Source organism: Symphodus melops (genome assembly GCF_947650265.1).
Source record: "Symphodus melops genome assembly, chromosome: 11".
In the NCBI taxonomy this organism is placed as follows: Eukaryota; Metazoa; Chordata; class Actinopteri; order Labriformes; family Labridae; genus Symphodus; species Symphodus melops.
The window spans coordinates 12465116-12484861 of NC_136701.1; the positions used below are offsets into that span (position 1 = coordinate 12465116).

General features: G+C 39.4%; 1 protein-coding gene across 1 annotated transcript in view; it reads left to right on the forward strand.

The window, feature by feature from the left end:
• spata22 (spermatogenesis associated 22) overlaps positions 1–19746 on the forward strand; it is a 277137-nt gene that overhangs the window by 24088 nt on the left and 233303 nt on the right. The gene's annotated exons all lie outside the window — the stretch shown is intronic.

Genomic DNA, 19746 nt, shown 5'->3' on the forward strand with positions numbered 1-19746 from the left:
TTCCGGACTATAAGCCGCTACTTTTTTCTCACACTTCGAGCACTGCGGCTTCTACTCCGGTGCGGCTAATGCATGGATTTTTTATGGGGGACAATGAGCTTCTGCCGCAAAAACATTTGACTTCGTCACGTCGGATCTTAATATCAGTCATTTTGCGCTTCATGCACGCACCCTCATGATGGAAAACACACGGAGAAATACATATGATGCAGCTTTCAAGTTAAAGGCGATCGAGCTGGCTGTCAAAGAAGCTAACAGAGCTGCTGCACGTTAAGATGACACTGACAGCGACAACAGAGACTGAGGAAGTGAGTAATTAAGTCATTCTGAGGCAGTGGATGGATGGACTTTTTCTTGTGAAATATATTACGGTCATCTTTTTCATCAGCCGTGTTACAGACACCGTCGGCTAGGCTTCGTATTGTAACGGTTCATGTTTAAAGTCAGTAGTTGATAATGTGTTCATAATTCCGATTATGTGGAGAGTCAGTGAATGCAACAGCGAGAACGTGTTGAGTGGCTGTATGAGAGAACGCTGGGGGAGAGAGTTGGATTGTTACGGCAAGTTATGTGTTGCTCTCTGCTGTAAACGGCGTGGTCACGGCCGACAGTGATCGGGTGAAATACCTCTTGTTATAGCGTGGACACCTGCGGCTTATAATCAAGTGCGGCTTATATATGTACAAATACATTTATTTACTTATTTTTAGCCGGTGCGGCTTATATCCAGGTGCGCTCAATAGTACGGAATTTACGGTAGTTGGCATAAACTGATGAGGCACTTGCATTTGCTTGCTTTTGGTGTTACAAAACGGCATGTTTTTAACAAGGCAACATGTCAGTCAACTGATCTGGTACTCGGTAAAACTGAAAATGTCATAAATATTTATATGGACATTTTGGTTAGATTGCTATGTTGTCTGAGCATCGAAACAAACACACTTTTGTTGGCAAAAGCTAATCAGGCAGTGGAGCAGGCGGCCTAGTGGTTAGGTTGCGCCCAATGTGGGGGGGCTGTGGTCCTCCAGGCATTTCGTGCCCAGCTCTTTCACCCCTATTACAACTCTATCCACTGTGCTATCAAATAAACACAAAAAGCCCCTCAAAAAATCTTAACCCCCCCCCCCAAACTAATCAGGCAATTTAGTTATCTTTCCCTGTATAAATAAAACTCGAAAACAATTGATAAAGTGACAAGTTGCAACCACAGCAGCCGGTCACCAAGTGATAGGCAAAACATTTAAGAAAAAGACAACTATAACATCTTAAAAACTGTGATTAACCTTAACTTTTCTATTAAATTCTCAATTTGATTTAAATGTAGTTTTTTTTAAATGCACGAATCATGTAGGTATGTTCATCTGCCCAGGTTATTGGAGATTAATTGTTTCTGCTGCGACTCCAAACAAGGCTTGAGATTACACGGTCTGTGTTTTTCTACTTTCCACAAAGTAGCTGTCCCAGTGCAAATGACTGACCTCTAGTTGCCATTGTATTTGGATGGATGAATTAATTTCAGTAATAGATATTGCAAAACCCGGACAAATAAAGCACAAAATATCAGCATAGTTCAGATTTGGGTAAGCATTGGTTTAAAATTAAAACTTAGATTAAAGAGTACAAAGCTCAATACTTGAATCTCGCCAACAACCTAGTGTGTAATTGCATTGATCTGAACATATAGCTGTTTAAATAGTTGACGATTGACTTTTAATTCTTTTTTGTAGTATTTATAGAAAATCTCTCAGATGGGAAAAGGACCATGAAGGTTAAAAGGGGGAATGGGAGGAACAGCTACTAAGGACAGCACTGTCTGACAGAGACAGATTAGGTATGAAGAGAAAATAAAAGGGAACAGATTTTAATGTTACACCATGAAGGGCAGAGCGCAGGGGGGGGAAGGAACACGTCAAAATAATGTAGGAATGCCTTCACTCCCAACACAACACAGATACCAACCCATCGCTCCCGTGTCCCCATGCTTAAATCCAGAGTCTGGTGATGGTATCGTCATCTTTTTTTTTTCCTTTTTCAGCCTTGCCTGTGGTGGAGGGGGTGGGGGTTACATTGACCCAGTTTATCATGGTGGAAGTCACTATCACTCTGATCACTTTTCTCTCACACACTGTAAACTGCATTCTGGCTAGTGGCCTCTTCACTCACTCAGTCAAAGCTTCAGTGGACAGTGAGGGCCGTGGAGAGATGGAAAACACTGCATTATAGTACAGCAGTGATGCCTCTTAAATATTCACATTTTCATGTAAAAAATATAGATATACATGTAAAATACACAACAAACATTACAGACTGCAGTGATTGTATTTATTTCTGGAAACATTACGTCATCTTGGCCACTTTTGTCTGACAATAAATTTTCTGAGCTGGCAAGATACTTTTTTTCCATCAACACAGGAAGACAAATCTGACTTGAGAAGATAGAAGAGAAAATTATCTGTATCTACCGTCTCATTATCTTAGACAAAACAAATATTTCCTCAACGTTTGCTATCTTTCTGTAAAAATGTTTTATCTGCCTTAGATATTGATGAAGAAATTGCTGAAAAAGAACCTTGTCCAAGTAGGATTTTAAACAAGGATTTTCATTAGTAATTGTACATTAAACTGAAGGGTTTGAATCCTTTTTCCCCACATCTGGTTTTGCCTGACATTTACTTTATATTTGACAGAGAATGCCAAATGCTATAGTGTATTCACATCCCTGTGCCTTTTTCAGTCTGGACGTGAGGACTTAACACTGCCTAAGGACCATTACTGACAGGATCCACCTTTCAAATTAAACTGTAGAATATTGTGAGCAAAGCTGATCAAGCATTCAGTTAACTAAAACATTGTTCAGTGTTTATGTGAAATCGCTTTAGTAGCCTCTTTCTAACACATTAGTGGAGTCTTATGAAAGGCTGATGAAAGCTGCTCTGTCAACACACTGAACATGCTGAGTGCTGTCATGTGTTTGATTGTCATTCTAAGCGAGCTGCTTCAATCTGCTTCACATGGTTGTTACAGACAAACTGGATAGATTGGTTTGATGCTTGGCAAATGAGGAAGATATTGCGAGCATGATCAGAGAAACAGACTTGTTCTTTTCATTTGTGATTTGACAGTTTTCCATTATTGGCCACTTCTTAATAGCTCCAATTGACAGATCTGAGAATTGCAGTGGCAGCTTTTCAGACAGCTCTGAAATAAACACAACAGAGAGCAGAGCAGAGAGACAAGAGGTACCGACTCATTACTGACTGACAAGAGCATAAAAAATACATAGGCCCAAAAGACAATATGTAATGCATAACAACCCCTCCAGAAAGTTGTGAATGTTGCAAGATTTGACGCATATTCAATCAAGCCCTTTCTACTTTCTTTTATGGCCTCGTATTTTTGGCCAATCTCTGCAACTTTTCTGCAAATTGGAACAAACACCCTGTTTATCCCACAGGCATCAGCATGTTTGTCACCAAATTTACTTCTTTGAGATTTCAAGTAATGATCCCCCGAGGTCTGCGATGGTCTATCAACATAAGAAAGTATGGTACACCGTGCCTGTAATATTTCTGAAACATTGCATGCTAGAGACTCACTTTTGAACTGAGAAGCAGACAGCTGTGCCAATCGAACAAACCTTGAACAGTAGTATCCTGATGGAGACTCCAATTATTAATTTAAGTTAAAAAAAACAAAAAACTGTAAGAAGTCCACTTGGCCACTTCCTGGTGCCTTGTGTTGGATCTATTGGCCAATCAGAGACTGTGTTCCAAAAGTTCGCTTAACCAGAGGCTTTGTTACCAATGTGAGTAATTGTTGATCTCATAGAGTGTTTGTATAGTGAAATATTATTCTCAAACAAAATATGTTATAACAGTGCAACACCCCCCCCCCAAAAAAAAATAAAGAAAATAAATTGAATAAAATGTGTCAAGATCATTATTTGCGCTCATTTTTAAACACTGTAATGAGGATGTGCAGTGTGAAATTTGAGTTTCATGGTGACTATCTACTGACCACTACTATATTGTTACAAAAAAAAAAAAAAAACATTTAAAAAACCCCCCTCCAAAAATCACACCTTTTTCATAAACTTGTCCCACATCAGGTATTTTAGACTGCAGCAATCACAGGAAAAACCTGTGAGATCCTGAGGGACTGATATGCGCTGTGCAAATGTATCATACTGTGGGGTATATAGCTATAGGCTTACATTGAGCACCATACACTCCTAAACCTATGTTTAGGTGTTGACATATTTATGTAGCAAGTGAATGACTGGAAGAATTTCATAACTACTCATTTCTGTGTGAGGGATTGCATAATACATCTACTAAGCAAATATTTAATCAAAAGCCGACAGTAAAGTGTGAATAAGCTATGAGCTGCTTTCAGTAGAGCTACAGAGTATCCTATGTGAAATCTTTGACAGAGTTAGCTACTAATGCTTGTCTGAACAAACAAATGTCACAGTAAGGATCAAGGAGTGAAGAGGCAAATGTATGTGCATGATTAGTATTTTAGGCTAACGTATGCTAAGCTTTGCAATCACGTTAGCTGCTTCAGACACATAAAAGTGTGACGAGCCGAACTAAGAACTCACATAGATCAAAAGAAAATCCCCCCAAAAAAAGAAAAAGAAGGAGAGCTAGTTAGAGCTGCATTAGACTATGTGGGAGATGATGACGCCCTTGCCCAAGCTCTTAGACCCTACCAGCAGAATTAAGATAACAGCTTTAAAGTCACAGGCATAAGAAGAGCGCATGCTAATGTTTTCCAGATTATTTAACTCTTTCCCAAACACCTGAGCAAACCTGCAGCACCATGAACCTCTACAATATGTTACAAGGCATCTCTGAACTGTGCAAAATTTGGTAGAACAAAGGTCTTTATTGTGATATGGGAAAATTATATTCACAATAGATATTTCTACATTGATCAATCTTGGTTACTGGAAATATAATTTACCAGTGCAATACTACACTTGAAATGAACAAGACTGATGGTTTTCTAGAAACACTATGCTATTTAGTTTAACTTAAGAAACAAGGAGTTTAACGTGTTAAAGTTTTTTTTAATTCTTTAAGGTTCAATCTTTTTTGAATTGAAAGAAAGTGTTGCTATGAACACAGAATGCAGCAGCCTTGAGTTGAAACCAGAGTCTTTTTGATTCTCTTTTGCGGACACTGCATGTCCAGGCCATTTGGCTAACATTAGCTAAACTTGTTACAGGAACTACACTAGTTTATGTTAGGATCCCTTCATTGATTACAGTTTATTGTTTTTTTCAATGGTAACCAAATTATAAGCAGAAGTTACCTCCTCTCAACACAATGGACCTGGTATGTAAAACCAGTAACAACACTAAATAAAGCAGTTTCACTTTTAAAACAATGATCTCCAACACTCTTAAACAGACAGGGCATCAGAAGGAGTTGCAAATCGAGCAGAAGCTAACGTTGTCTCAGGTGGTTAGTTGGAGCTGAGCTTGTTTTGGGTTATTACTTCAGTTTGTTCAAGAGATTTTAACATAAGCCTAATCATCCACTTAAGTCTCATGCTCTTAAAGAAAGGACCAAATTATTAAAATCAGTATATGCACTTTATAGAGCAGGTTTCAGGTTATACGTTTGTGTCTCATCAGTGTCACAAGAGGGCTGCTAGCTGAGCTGACGCTAACATCCATATAAACAGTATGTAGGTTTTTTTAATTGTCAACTACCTAATCTTTGTAGGATGAGTTCCCCTTCACCTTGGTTCTTTTTTTTTTCTTCTATTACGGCTATCACACTACTTTTCTTCACAAGCAGGTCAAAGAATGATCAACAGCGTTTCCTTGCATGTGTTAAAGAATGAACAATTTACTGTCTATTGTAGATTTCTGCTCTGTGATAGGCTTTTTGATCTTTTCCTGATTAAAAATGCCCAAAGTTTGTCAGTGTTTTTCCCTTCCATTTAATTGATGTTGCATTTTCTATCCTGAAAAGAGAACAGGAATGGGCCGCACATAAAGGGCAGGATGACAGCCAATGATTTAAAGTAGAGATGAGGCCGTAAAGCAGTGAAGTCTTTAGGCAGCATGGTGTATACTATGCCACCAGCCGCAGAGTTGATGCAGTGAGCATTTTGGGGAACAAATTATTGAGGGGGCTGGTGTTTTTGGGAGCAGATGGCTGTCTGGTGGTACAAGATTGATGGCATGCACTCTGCTCCCCTCCTTCGTCCTAGCTTTATGCAGCTCTTTCATCAAAAGGCCCCTGAATGACAGCCAAACACCCACGCATCAGAGCAGACAACACCAGAGCAAAAAGAAAAGCCAATAATGTGAGCATGTGCTGCTCAATTACTGCCTCTTAATAATGCCCAGGTTAAATTATCTCTTCCTCTGCTGCATGAATAGGATTTTTTTTTCTCCCCAGAGTAAAGAAAGGCTTCTCAAGATAGTGGATGGCAGTAAAATTAGTCATCTGAGTCACTTGTTTCCAGAGGCTGATGAGCAGGCCGTTTCTGTCAGAGGACAATCCACATCTTCACGTTTATGCTCATGTGAAGCTCTGAGCTGGCACAAAATGACAGGAGGCAGTACACTTCCCTCTTTATATGGTTGTCCTCGCACATATCCAAACTGACAGAGCTATGGGCGCTGTGCAGGAATGAGACTAAAACACCAGGATGTTCACAGAAATTCACCGTTCAGCATGGAGGGCCAAACAGTTGTTAGAGGTTTTTACATCCACACACAGAGGCTGGAGGTTTGCTGTGGAGCTGCTGATGTGACTGAAAATCAATGCACAAGTTTGCTAGATGGCTAAATAAATGCTGGAGCACAGTGTCACAACAACGCTGCACTTTTGATGTTTACACAAGCTACAACAACTTGATATTCGAGGAAGCATTTGATTCTTAGGTTTATCAGTTTACTCGCTCTCAATAGTACATCGAAGATCAATTTCTGTTCGCAGCAGGACTATTTCTTAGCACAGAGCAATGACTAAAACAAAACCTTGAACACTTCAAGAAGGGACTTTTAAATCCTGCAGTATGCTTCATTTCATCAAGTATTCAATCAATCTAAAAGATAAAGGTGGCAAAGTCATTCAGCCACTGTTACACTATCAAAGGAAGTGTAACATGGGTGAATCAACTCAATTTGTGGTTTTCATCTTTTTTTAACCAAAGACATAAGGTGTTATTTTGTTTTCTGGTAGAGAAAGTTTAGTGTGATTTTTAGCTAATTTCAATGCTAAAGTACACTGCTCGTCAGTTTGTTGTGTGAGAGGGCTGCTCTTGATATTTCCGGAAGGAGCTGTACAGCAAAATATTTCACTCTGACTTCATCTGGAGGTTCTCCTGTTAGACCCCTAGTGTTTTTTTCCCTGCATTAAGTCTGAGTGAGAATTTACCTGAAGCCAGTAAAACTGGGAGTGACTGGGAGTCAAATACTGTGACTGCTGCATGGTGCATAGAGTGTATGTATGCAACTGCTACGATGTCCGTGCATGTAATTAAATGGCTGTATTACGTCTTCTGTTCGCCAGTTTCTTGTTCTCCGCTCTATTGTTGATAATGTAATTCAGTTAAACTACATAAACTACTCAAATATTTTCATTAAAGCACCATTTAGTAAATGCATAGAACTGTTACTTTTTCTGCCACTTCCATTTTTTCACCTCACAGGCATAGTATCCTTCAATGAAGTGCATATGTGAACAGCAGGTCAGGAGAATATCTGGAACTGTTTTCCTGAAAGTGCGTAATGTGGAAACAGCTATAGAAAACAACCTGTGTCGGCCGCTTGAGTAAATGGTCTTCTCAGTTTCGAACCTGCCAACTGGATTTACAATGTGGACATAAACGAGAAACTAAATCAAAGCTGTTTTCCTTTGGTTTTCAAATGGGATGTGCAGGGATTGTGAAGTCCACCATCATAATTTAGGACTATGTTGAGACACAAGGCATAATAAGAAAAGTCCTTGTGCGAGTTATGAGGGAAGTTAAAGAGGTCTCAGCTATAAGCAAATGTTGATCCATTCAATGAAACAAAGACGATCACTGGTCCGCAAGGATGTTGAAATGAGAGAACAAGATTAGCCATAAATCCGCATGGAAGCAGGGAATTATCAAGCTGATCAGGATTTAAATACTCAAGCGTGATTCTGCATCCTATTTGAACTACTAATCATCAGATAACACACTTTCTGTCTATCGCTGATACATTTTACTGACCACAAAAGCTTTCAGAGTAGCATTTAATTCAGCAGCAAATCCACAAACAAGGTTAGGATCTCCTTTTCCACACAATCATTACAGCGGGCTTTGACCACATTGTCCCAGCTTAATGTTAGACTTTTCTTTTTGACATCCCCCTGTATGTTCATTTTAGCTACAGCAGAATGTGTTGTAAATGAGGAAAAGCAACCGAGGGTGAAGCACCTCTTGCCTCTTGCAAATAGAATGTATGGTAATGATCACTAAATGACTACTAAAGCATCTGGTACAGATGGCTGCTTCTAAAACAGGGAGAAAAATCCCCGTTTAATGAGATTTATAACCAACAACTTGAACCATTCAGTCAAGTTCGGGCACACTCTCGATCTCAATAGGACACTATCACACAGTTTAGACATGAAAGTAAAGCACTAAGATGAAGTCCAAATGATTGATTTTGTATTTTTACATTTTTCATATTGAAGGCTATATGCCAAGCTGATTTTGAATAACATCTAAGGAAAGGTTTGAAATGATTTGAAGGTGTAAAACTCGAGTTAAACTGTCCAAGTGTGAGAGAGAGACCAGATAATAAAGAAGCATTTAAAGGTACGAAGGGCTGGTCTTAATCTGTTGAAACAGATAAGGAGGAATGAAGTCATTATGACTCACACTTGGATCAGGCTTAATTTACATGTCTAATGACGTGAGATTAATTTAAAACAAAGGCAATCACTTCCAACCTGAAATCCTGCTGCATATAATGACTTGTTTGTGACTCAGAGGCTTTAATGGGGGGGGTGTGTTTTGCCAACAAAGGCAAGATAATGGTACTCTAATGACACACGGGGATGAGCCTGGTGTTGAGTAAGCAGACTTAAATCTTTCAAGCCTGTATGCCTATATTACTGATCCTGTTGTTTGGTGTACTTGGATCAATTCTGTATAACAACCCTGCATTAATCCTAAATGACTTAAAAAGACAATTACATCATTATCTTTACAGCTAATCTGTTTTGCTAATTTAGCTTTCCACTGTAATCTGCTGTGTTTGACTGTCTCATCAGAGCTCACACCACTACAGGCTACTGATGAAGTCAGAACAATTACCTCCGTTTTATCTCTGCAGTCAGCGGATTGAAAGTAATGGAAGAAACTGTACAAACTGGCCAATCAGAGGGCAGTACGATGGGAAACATTAATCTGTTCTGTCACCCCGTTTTAAACAAACTAATTTAACTCTAAAATGAACACCTGACTTTCATGACGTAGTAAAACATAAACCAAAGACCTCCAAGACATATTTTTTTCTGAAATAATTCAAACTGACCTTTTCTGTGCTAATATTTCAATGAGAGAACAAGTTCATGTTAATTAGTAATGAACAAGCCCTCTATTAGCACAACAATGTCAACCACAGCCCATAGAAAAGCCTAGCCAGCACAATGAAATGGCACATTTTAAAGTCAAAATATCAGATGAAAGTTTTCACTTTTGCAGAAAAAAGGACTCCCTAAAATAGAAAACTAAGAATAGAAAGTGACAGAATCGGCTTGCAGAAAGGTTCTGTGCTTGGTTTGGATTTGAGCCCTCTGTCACACCAAGATAAGAAGAACAGTAATATGCCTTGAATATAATTTTAAACCTTTTGAAGTTATCTCTTTAAAAAATGGCACTTGTCATGCTAAGTGGTTGGAATTATTATCTGTCAATGTTTGAAATCCTAGCTCTGAACATCAACATGAGATCTGATTGTGCCTACACATTTCTGTCATCCCAAACTGTGACTTCCTGACATCCTGGATCTTCAAACTGTGTTTTGATCTGGAACAGGGAATTTCCCCTGCTTGATGAAATATTCAATGCACAGAAACATCTTGAATGCTAAGGGCCACAGTAACCCAAACCATGTTGTTTTCTACAGGCCTTTCAACTCGAACAAAAAAACAACAACAACCCAACAGCAACATCTGCTCGTGTCAGTGTGGCGACCACGGACTGCTTTTGTTCCCTCTCTGTAATTCATGCTGGACCAGCTTCATATTCTCAAACTAGAACCCCAAGGAAAGAAAGAGGGTGCATGATAACAATAAAAACAGCAAACCTGGAGGCTGTCACAGCCTCATCTGCCTCAGTGTTACAGCGCCTGCAGCATCAACATTCAAAAGATGGGAAGTTAAGGAAACTATCAAGAATAAAAGGAGTGATTCTAGCTCTGCTATGAAACAAAGTTTTAATGTATCAATGCATAATTTAACACTGGAGAGCTTCTTGGCCTTTTGTAAAACCATTTGCTCTGTTACATTACATTCTACTACCTTTTTACATGTTTTAATAAAAAAAAAAAAAACGTCTCTCAAATTGTTCTTACTGCATCTTTGGGATAATATGCCGTCAAACTATTTTTTAAGACTCCCGTATGTTCACAAAGCTGATGCAACTAATGATGCAGATGACACCTTACACATCAGATTATTTGTAATGAAACAGTGTTCCTTCAACCCATGTTGTTTATTTCAAAACATGGATGACAAATAGTCCTCAATCGCTATGCAAAACAAATAGTTTTATTTTCAGCTGCTATGCAACACATAGCTGAACTTTTCTCACCGTATAGTTTAAAAACAAATTCCTCTACTTCTTACTCGTCCTGTCTTATTCAAATTACCAGCATGCACTGAGTAAAAGGCAGGTACAGGACAAGTCCCAGTAACACATGGCTAAAACATGAACAAACATATAGTCACATCTGTCACCAGTTTCTGGTCTTTTTGGCTGGTGTTCCTCGACTGTGGGAGGAAACTGGAGCACCGGGAGAATAGAGCATGCAATAGAGTATGCAAACTAGAGCTGAAATAATTAGTTGATTGACAGAAAAGAAATTGGTCACTATTTTGATAAACGTTTGCTGGAGTCAATTTTCATGCAGCTTTTGAAGAATGAATGATTCTTGACCAGAAAAAAAAGCCACTGAAAACGTGACCGTGGGGAACTATGATTTTTATGAAGCAAACTTCCCTCAATTACTAATGAATTGTGTAAATGCTCTGTAGATTAATCCATTTTGACAATTGTTGCCGTACTGAGCTGAACCTCTCAGAGTCATATTATCCCAGCTTCACTTTCAACAAAGTTAATAATCATAACTTCAAAGTGGTGGTCATTGCTTTGATGAAATATTCAGGCAGCCATTTCCTCTTTATATACAATCGTTTTATTTCTTTAAAGATACAGTAGATGTTACATTGAATTGCATATATGTTGAGTTAATCCAGTTAGCTGTTATTTTAAATGGTGCTTCTGCAGTCATTTAGACATCAGATCTGAAGATACACTGTGTCTTTCCTGAGCTATTCAAAGTCAATCGAATTATCTTTCCACTGAAACATTACACTGCACCGGTAATGGCTGCCTATGGTTTAATACGTGGGATTAATGGAAACATTGAGTCACCGCTATAGTTTCTATCCTACAGGCAGTACGTGAACTGAAGGAGCTTCAAACTGTGAGCTGCAGAGTTTGATAATTAATCTCAGTGGGGCGGTCACTACGAGCCACAGACGCCTTATTAAGATAACAAATACTGCCTAATGCAGGTGCAGTCTGTTAATTGGTTTGAATACATCTCTTTATTGCTTTTCCTGCAAATGCATTGCACTGACTCTTCTCTTTCTGTCTTTCTACATGAACAAGCATGACCATTGTTGTTGTTGGAGTTGTTGTTTTTTTTAACCATTTAATCTAATAAATAAGCAAATATGTCGATTTGTAAAATGCAGTCATCCACACATATAGCTCACTAGTTACTCATGTGTGTGAATCTGCTCCTTCCTCTCTGTAGGCACATCCTGTGTACTCTTCCTTTTGTTCCTGCTGCCTGTCAACATCTGACACTGCTAACAGAGGCTATTATTGAATGTGCTCACATGCTGCAAAATTTCCCCTCTGCCTCTTATCGAATACACCACAAGCAAAAATGAGACAGATATTGCTATTTACATTATTGTCTCTGCATTGTTGTATATTTTGGCTGTTTGCTGGCAAGTAATGGAAAATATCCGTTTATGGTTAAACAATCGCTAGATGGCGCACTGCTTAATTTATCAGTATTTTAAAAAATGCATCTTCTTTTCTTTTAATCTTTACAAACATTGTGAGTACAGCTGATGTGGGGACGAGACCTGAACCAGCAGGCCTCGTTTGTACCTCTGGTCATGTGCGGACATGTTTAATTAGGGCTCATTAAAATATGGCTGCAGTTCTTTCTTTATCTCAGTAAATAAAATAGCTCATTGTGACAGTCATGCAGTTGACCTCCTTCGCACAGTGGTGAATAACACGAGGATGCTTTAGATTCTTGCATATGAGGCATCACTCTCACTGTATATTTAAACACACATGGATCATAAAGACATGCAGCAAGGGATGTTTCTGCGCTGTAAGCTAACCTGACCCTCACGCAGCGCTGTGACAGCCGCTGATCTGCACTCATCCTGCTGATGAAGGGGGGTCTCACATGCGGCAGGCCGACCCGGACCCGCCATGAGTAACGTTGGCAAAAAAGAAAAAACATCACTTACATCAAGCGTGCCAGTGCTGTGGTGTATTCATCACTGATGCGCAGCGGAGTGAGCGCTCCTCATGTCTGTGTAGTGGCCCGAGCAGCAAGAGCCGATGCGTTGGTATGATCCAGATGTGTAACACCTTCCCTGTCAGCCCGCTTCTTCATATACTTAAAACACGCTTTTATAAAACAAAAAAAGAGAGCTGCCTGATAGAGTATGAGACGCACAGCTCTGCCGGGCTCCAGAGGTAAAGAGTTAAATAAATGAAATTTGATGCAGAGTGCTTGGCTCACTCAGCTGGCGTCACGTCTGAGCGTGTGTCACTCCGAGTTGCGGTGCGTGTGTGAGGACACACTGACGGGGGAGGTGGGCTCTATTGTCTCCTCTCTGGATGACATCATTACAGACCAATGGCGAAACACACGAGATAAAGAGCTCAGGGGCGAGCGCGAAGCACGTGCGGGCTGGTGAAGGGGGAAGAACAAGTGGGGATGTTGTTGAACAAAAAAAAAAACCCAAATGATTGTTTACAAAAAACAAAAAACTATAAAACTGAAAAAAGGTGCAATTTCTAAAATCAGTTATACTTAGTTGGCATGAAGTGGGTGAAAAATCAGCTCATTGTGAAGAAGTAGTGACGTAATGTGCAGCAAGCCTTACTTGACATTTCTTCAAGATTATTTTCCTAATCTGGTTTTTCTATTTGTTTAATTTATGTGAATTTTACTACAATGCATGACTTCGAAACAAATAACGGGCAAACAAACACATATACAGCCTTGATTAAGATTGTTATATTAGTTATTAGGTATTGGTTTATTGAACCAGCTATTACATTAAAGTCCTATTTAGCCTTTACAGAATGTCATAAGATATTATTAATATTAGAACAACAATTTTGAGCATGTAGGGTAACACAACAAGACCCACAGGGGGCATCTTTCAGCATGAGGAGTATTTTGATTTTAAACCTATAAAGAAGAAGAAGATATACATTATTATTATTCCTGCGAGGGGAAATGTAATTCAAATTCAACTCTGCAACAAACACTCACTTTGAAATACACACATGCACAAACAGCATCCTATGGACATGCACTTATGGAAAGAGCGAGGGGGCTGCTCAAAGCAAGCACTCCTGAGATGATGGGGTGGGAGTGTGTGTGTGTGGGCAGTGCCTTGCTCAAGGGCACCTCTGCAGTATTCAGGAAGTGAACTTGCCCATCTCCAGCAACCAGACCAATTTCCAGATTTGGTCTACGCACATGCGCAGGACTTGAACCAGCCCCTGCTTTTAATTTATTTAGTCTATGCCTTTAATATTAATCAGATAAAAACAAATAACTTTTAAAAGCATGCATGTATGATCAGTTCTGCCATTCTGTTTTTAATTTGATTTCTATTTAAAGTGTGCTGAAAATAAACGTAAAAATGTACACACCTTTAACCTTTTACAGGGCACTCATTGAAATACTTTGAAATTCAAAAGTTCAACCTCATAGTGTTATTCAGGGAAATAACAGAACTTTATTTTTATGTTACAACATTTTTCAAAATTTGTAATTGTAATAAACATTAACAACGTTACCATATTTGGTTCAAATACTACAATAGCAGGATCAGTGGAAGGGTGATCTCTTCTGATTGGCTGAGTGAGGATCACATGCTTCTCGACCTTACTGAGGTGCAGAAGGGTGGCCATGTGTAAAGTTTGTGGAAATTACCAAAAATAGTCACATAAAGGGTTAAGCACACACACCAAACACCCACATCCTTATCTCTGTCAGTGTGTTATTTCTGGCTAAGCTACTTAGCTTGAGCAGAGAAATCCACTTTTCTCTCATCTTGAGGACAGAGGATGATTGACGTGGATGTCATGTTGGCCAGGAAATGATTTTCTCATTGTGTGAAATCATGAAATGAAGTGGAGCTAACAGCCTAGGGGGGCTAAATTGAGCAGCTAAGAACTGGCCTAGAAAATAAAAGATTATTCAGCCTCGGTTAGCTTAAAATAAATTAGTTACTTCTTCCATCTCTTGAGGCTTTTTTCTAGTGCTTTTAGAGTCACGATAACGACGCCTGCTGGCCTTGAGTCTGCACTTTGTTCCAGTTGAATCACAATGTTTCAGCCCTCACTCAAAAGCTTTTCTAAAGATTCCTGTAGATGCTCTTTGGATTTAACGAAGACATCACCATCTGTAGCCAAACAGAAATCTGGCACTAGCAGAGGCTCACCAGACTGATGGCATAGACCCATTAGCAGCCCTGGATAAAGGCCTTGGCTGAGGGTCATTTGAGCTGGCCCACCCTGTGTAAACCTCTGAGACAACTCCTCGGATCATACATGCCTGGTCAAGATTAGAGGAATTACAATAGAGCAGTGGGAAAACTCTACTGATCTACCCGAATTATATCAACCCTTCATCTACTGAAATTCCAATATGTGTCTCTTGGCTTCGACAGAGAAGAGTCACAGTTTGTCCTCCTTGTATGCTACTGTTACAAACACTCCTTTGTCTCCATCTGCAAAAATTGGAGACACTTCACCCACCAGTGCTAGGTTAGACCCATTCACAGCTGTGCCTGTTCTGTTTATAAGAAGTCTTTCCGATTCACAAACTAGCAGAATGGACCCGACAACAAATCCCATCCCAGAGGATATGTTAGAGATAAGCTTGCACCTTCTGATCGTGTAAATCTGTCCATAAAACCTGAACTTTAAAACAATATAAGCGTATGTTTAAAATATCTGAAAAACTATTCATCTGTTACAATTAAACACTACAAACACTGTGATAAGCCAGAGGAAATTACATAATTGTAATAATAATTTTACATAAAGAACTTTTATCCCTTTCTTTTTGTTACATCCTCTTTTGCTGAAATTATCTATCATTCCCCACAGAACTGTATGATGTCCTCAACTGCCTGTACAACAGAACATTCAATAAATGGGGTTCATATTTGCATAATTATTCGTCATTTCAGAGCATATGGCATGTAGTAGCCTATTGAATTTTATTTTGCATGTCTAACCTCTCTGAATCTGTTTAAGATTTCACCTGAAATCGAAAAATCTGTTGATTAATCTGTACTCCTGTTTAAGTAGCAAAACGGACCCTGTACTGACAATATTTAATGATCATGTATGGTGGGAAAACAACTCAGTGAAAATCATGAATTTGAGCTGCAGTCTTTTATTGACTTGCAATTTGTTCACCTGCCTGAAGGCTCTTACCTAGAGTATGATGCATAAACTGCGGTGGATGATTGTGCAATAATTCTTGGCAACTTTGTTATTCTCAACTTGTATGACCTTTACCTTTCATACAGGAATAATTTAACATTTTTAAAAATAAGCTTATTTACTGTCTTGCCAAAGAAGATTGATGGCAAAATGTTCTTGTCTCAGCACCTAATTATCTAAGCGCAAGGGACTTTAGACTTTAGACTTTTTAGACTTTTTATCTTATTGTCCCCGAGGGGAAATTCTTTTTCACCAACATGATACAGTTTTAAGGGCTGTGCGCCGACAAAGGAACACAGGGACATACATGTGGGACAACAGGACATACAGTGCATATGGTTATGGGGGGACCGGGGATTGGGACTGAGGTGGATTTTTATTGAGGGCTGAAATGCCTGCAGGCACCAGGCTTCTGCCGTGTGGCGCCCTCCTGCACAACAGGGACCTGTATCTGTGTCCGGAGGGCATGATGGAGAGGTGGCAGTTGAGAGGGTGGGTGATGTCCAGTGCTATGGGGGGGGAACAGATTCAAGAGGTTTGTTGTCACTTTGAGTGTACAAGTACAATTGTGTGAAATTCTTAAGCTGATAGGTTCCATTTAACAGGGTTAATATTGAATGTAAAAAACAATATAATAACATAAATTAAGAAGCAGAAAAAGTGGAGCTACAAAATAATACTTATATTACAAGGAATATCAAAATGAAAGAATTCATATACACGTGAGAATATATACATTTAGAGCACTGAGTAGGTAGTTTGGTGTCTTGTACCTCTGACCTGCACCTGAAGGTCAGAGGTATACTTGGGCAGTAGTGAGAACAGGGACTGGGCTGTCGAGCTGTGTGCTGCACCCTCTCCAGCACCTTTACAATCTATGCTGGCGTAGCTGCCTTGGTGTTGAAGCAGCCTGTCAGGAGGCTATCTGTGCCCTGAGCATGTGGGGCCCCAGGCCAAACTTCTTAGGCATCTGATGCCGTACTTTGTTGGCCTGTTTTTAAACAAAGCGGTGTGGTTAGCCCATATTAAGTCCTTGTGGATGTTCACTTCACCCCCTGGTACTTAGAAACTGACCCCTATCTTCACAGCTGTCACATTGTTGGTGATATGGGGAGTGAGTGTCTCCCCTCCTCCTGTAACCTATAATGCTTGCCTTGGTTTCTGTGCCAGGGTGTTCTCCTCCATTTGACCATCTGGGAAAACTGCTTGCTATTCTTGTCAAAAGGTAACACAATTCAGATGCTAGTTATAATCTCACTCAGCAGTATGAAATATCTAGTTTGCTTTAGTTTAAGAAACATTAATTAACAACAGGGATGTTTTGTGCATGTCTCTGGAGCTCAACTGATGTGATACTGTCTGTGATTTTGCCAAGGTCAAGGGATCAAGGGTTGTTTGGTGGGCTGTTTTGTCCAAATAATCTGTTAACAAACTAATTCTGTCCAAGTAGCTCCAATGGGTAATGAGTGGGCTTTGATGTCTGTGCGCTCATCATGTTGCTCTTTGTATTATAAAGTATAAACTAGTCTTAGATTTTATATGTAAGGTTTGTTGGCTGAGGATTCAAATTGATTTTTGACATAGCCTCTGTGTTCACTTAGCACATAAAAGGTGCTAAGTGAATGAATTTTCTCAAGTGAAACCAGTCAACATGTCACTCCTACAGAGTGCAAGGGAGACATGTGTACATCGGTATTTTACACCAGGAGTGCCGATTTTCGAGAATGCTCTGAACATTTTTTATGTATTCTGTGACTTTTACTTTCTCCTGCCCCGCTGGAACAGCACTCTGTGTTTTTCAAGACCTTAGGGTTTACAAATTAAATAGTGTACTTCTAGACTTAACAAAAGAGACATGAAATTACTTTAGACGTTTCTGTGTTGTGTTGAACAAAGCTAAGCAGCTGGTTCCCCTTTTTTTGGTGCTGAACTCAACTGAGCTCAAGTAAGCTAAACTAAGCTAAATGACTGCCAGCTGGTTTTTTTTGTTTGTTTGTTTTGTTTTTATTGTACAGACTGTTGATAGCTGTGCATTTTTAATCCAAATCTTTTGGAGTTCGAGTTTCTTAATTCCCAATATGCATGGATGGATTTTCTTGAAAATTGGGGACAGCACAACAAGCTGAAACACCATGTTTCCATTTTTAGTTGTTTTGGCTTATCTCTCAGGAAACCTGTGTCTAAGGACACAGAGAAACCTTTATGTGGAGTCACATTTTTGACAACTTAATTTATAAAGCAGCCACCCATTATCAGCTCTACTTTGCGCAATAATGTTAGCCTCCACTGACTCTTGAGGGAAATATCTGGCTTGTTAGCTGCTAAAGGCTTCACTATGTTCACTAGCTGCTTGCTAACTTTGTTATTTGGTGCTGAGCGAGTTGTCTACAGTGAGTTTATTTGCTGAAAACAGCTGCCTGCTGTTGCTGGAAGAAACACTCATAAGAGCAGTGATATTAAACCAAAGGAGTAAAGCTGAAAGATGCTGAAAAAGCATCATGGAGCTGAGCGAAACTGCAGAGTAAGGGGATGACTGTTAGTCATTAGTAAGTGAAACCCCACACATATGCATTTTTTATGTGAATATATTTAGTGGATCTGCTTTAACTGATAAACATATTTGGTGGATCAGAAAACTTTTATACACGTCATTGCGAGAGAGCTAGAGCACACAATGACTTAGAATGGACAAAGTATCATTCCCTTTCATCAGCTCATTATCAGCCATCGTCTTGACTTGCTCGTTCACTCCTCAGGGACGGCAGCATATCACAGTGTGCTTTTTGACAAGTATCAAACCCATTCAGCCTCAACATGTATGAATGCTAAGTCCATGGCTCATTTCAAACTGTTATTTCAAACATTAATTTAGACCAGCCAGAATTGTTATTATGAACAAATGAAACTATATAACCATCTTAGAAAAGTAAAGTATAAGTTCATGCATAAAATAAAGTAGTTCTTATCTACACAGCAGCGCAGGTTCTACTATTAAATCAAGTTTACACAGTAGTGCAATTAATATTGTTGAACCAGAAGTTCTGCACCCTCATCTGCTTAGTTTTCATATACAAATTCCTATAATGTAAACCTTGTCGGAGAGACTGTAACTCTTTTCCTTTTTCAAATCCTTCAATATTCCTTATCTTTCAACTAATAAGCAAAGGTAATTTCACAGAAGTGAGGGTGCGCTTACAAAGATAATAAAAATCTCATGTCACAGTAGGGGTCCATTTCCAAGTTAATATGTTTGGATTTAATGCACCTTTATGCTTGCAATAAAAAAAGGTCCGATTATTAAAACGCTGTGTTAGCCACAGGGGGGAAGTTGAAGATTTTCAAATAATAAACACATTTTTGTCTCTGCAATGTTTTATTTTCTGTTGTAATTTGTGCTGCTGCTGGCTTCAACACAATAATACATAAACTTCACAGCGCAAAAGGTCAGCAAAGGTCAACAAAGACACACCTTTAAAGAAAATTATTTATTACAATAGATAAGGGGGGCTGTGGCTCAGTTGGTAGAGTTGTCGTCCCTCAATTTTCCAATTGAGGGACGACAACTCTACCAACTGAGCCACAGGTCGAGGGTTCGATCCCCAGCTCCTGCGAGCAACATGTCCGATGTGTTCTTGGGCACTTAACCCCAAAATTGCTCCCACTCCTGCTGCGTCAGGGGCGTATGAATGTGGCGTGAATGGAATTAGTTACGAGATGGGCATATAA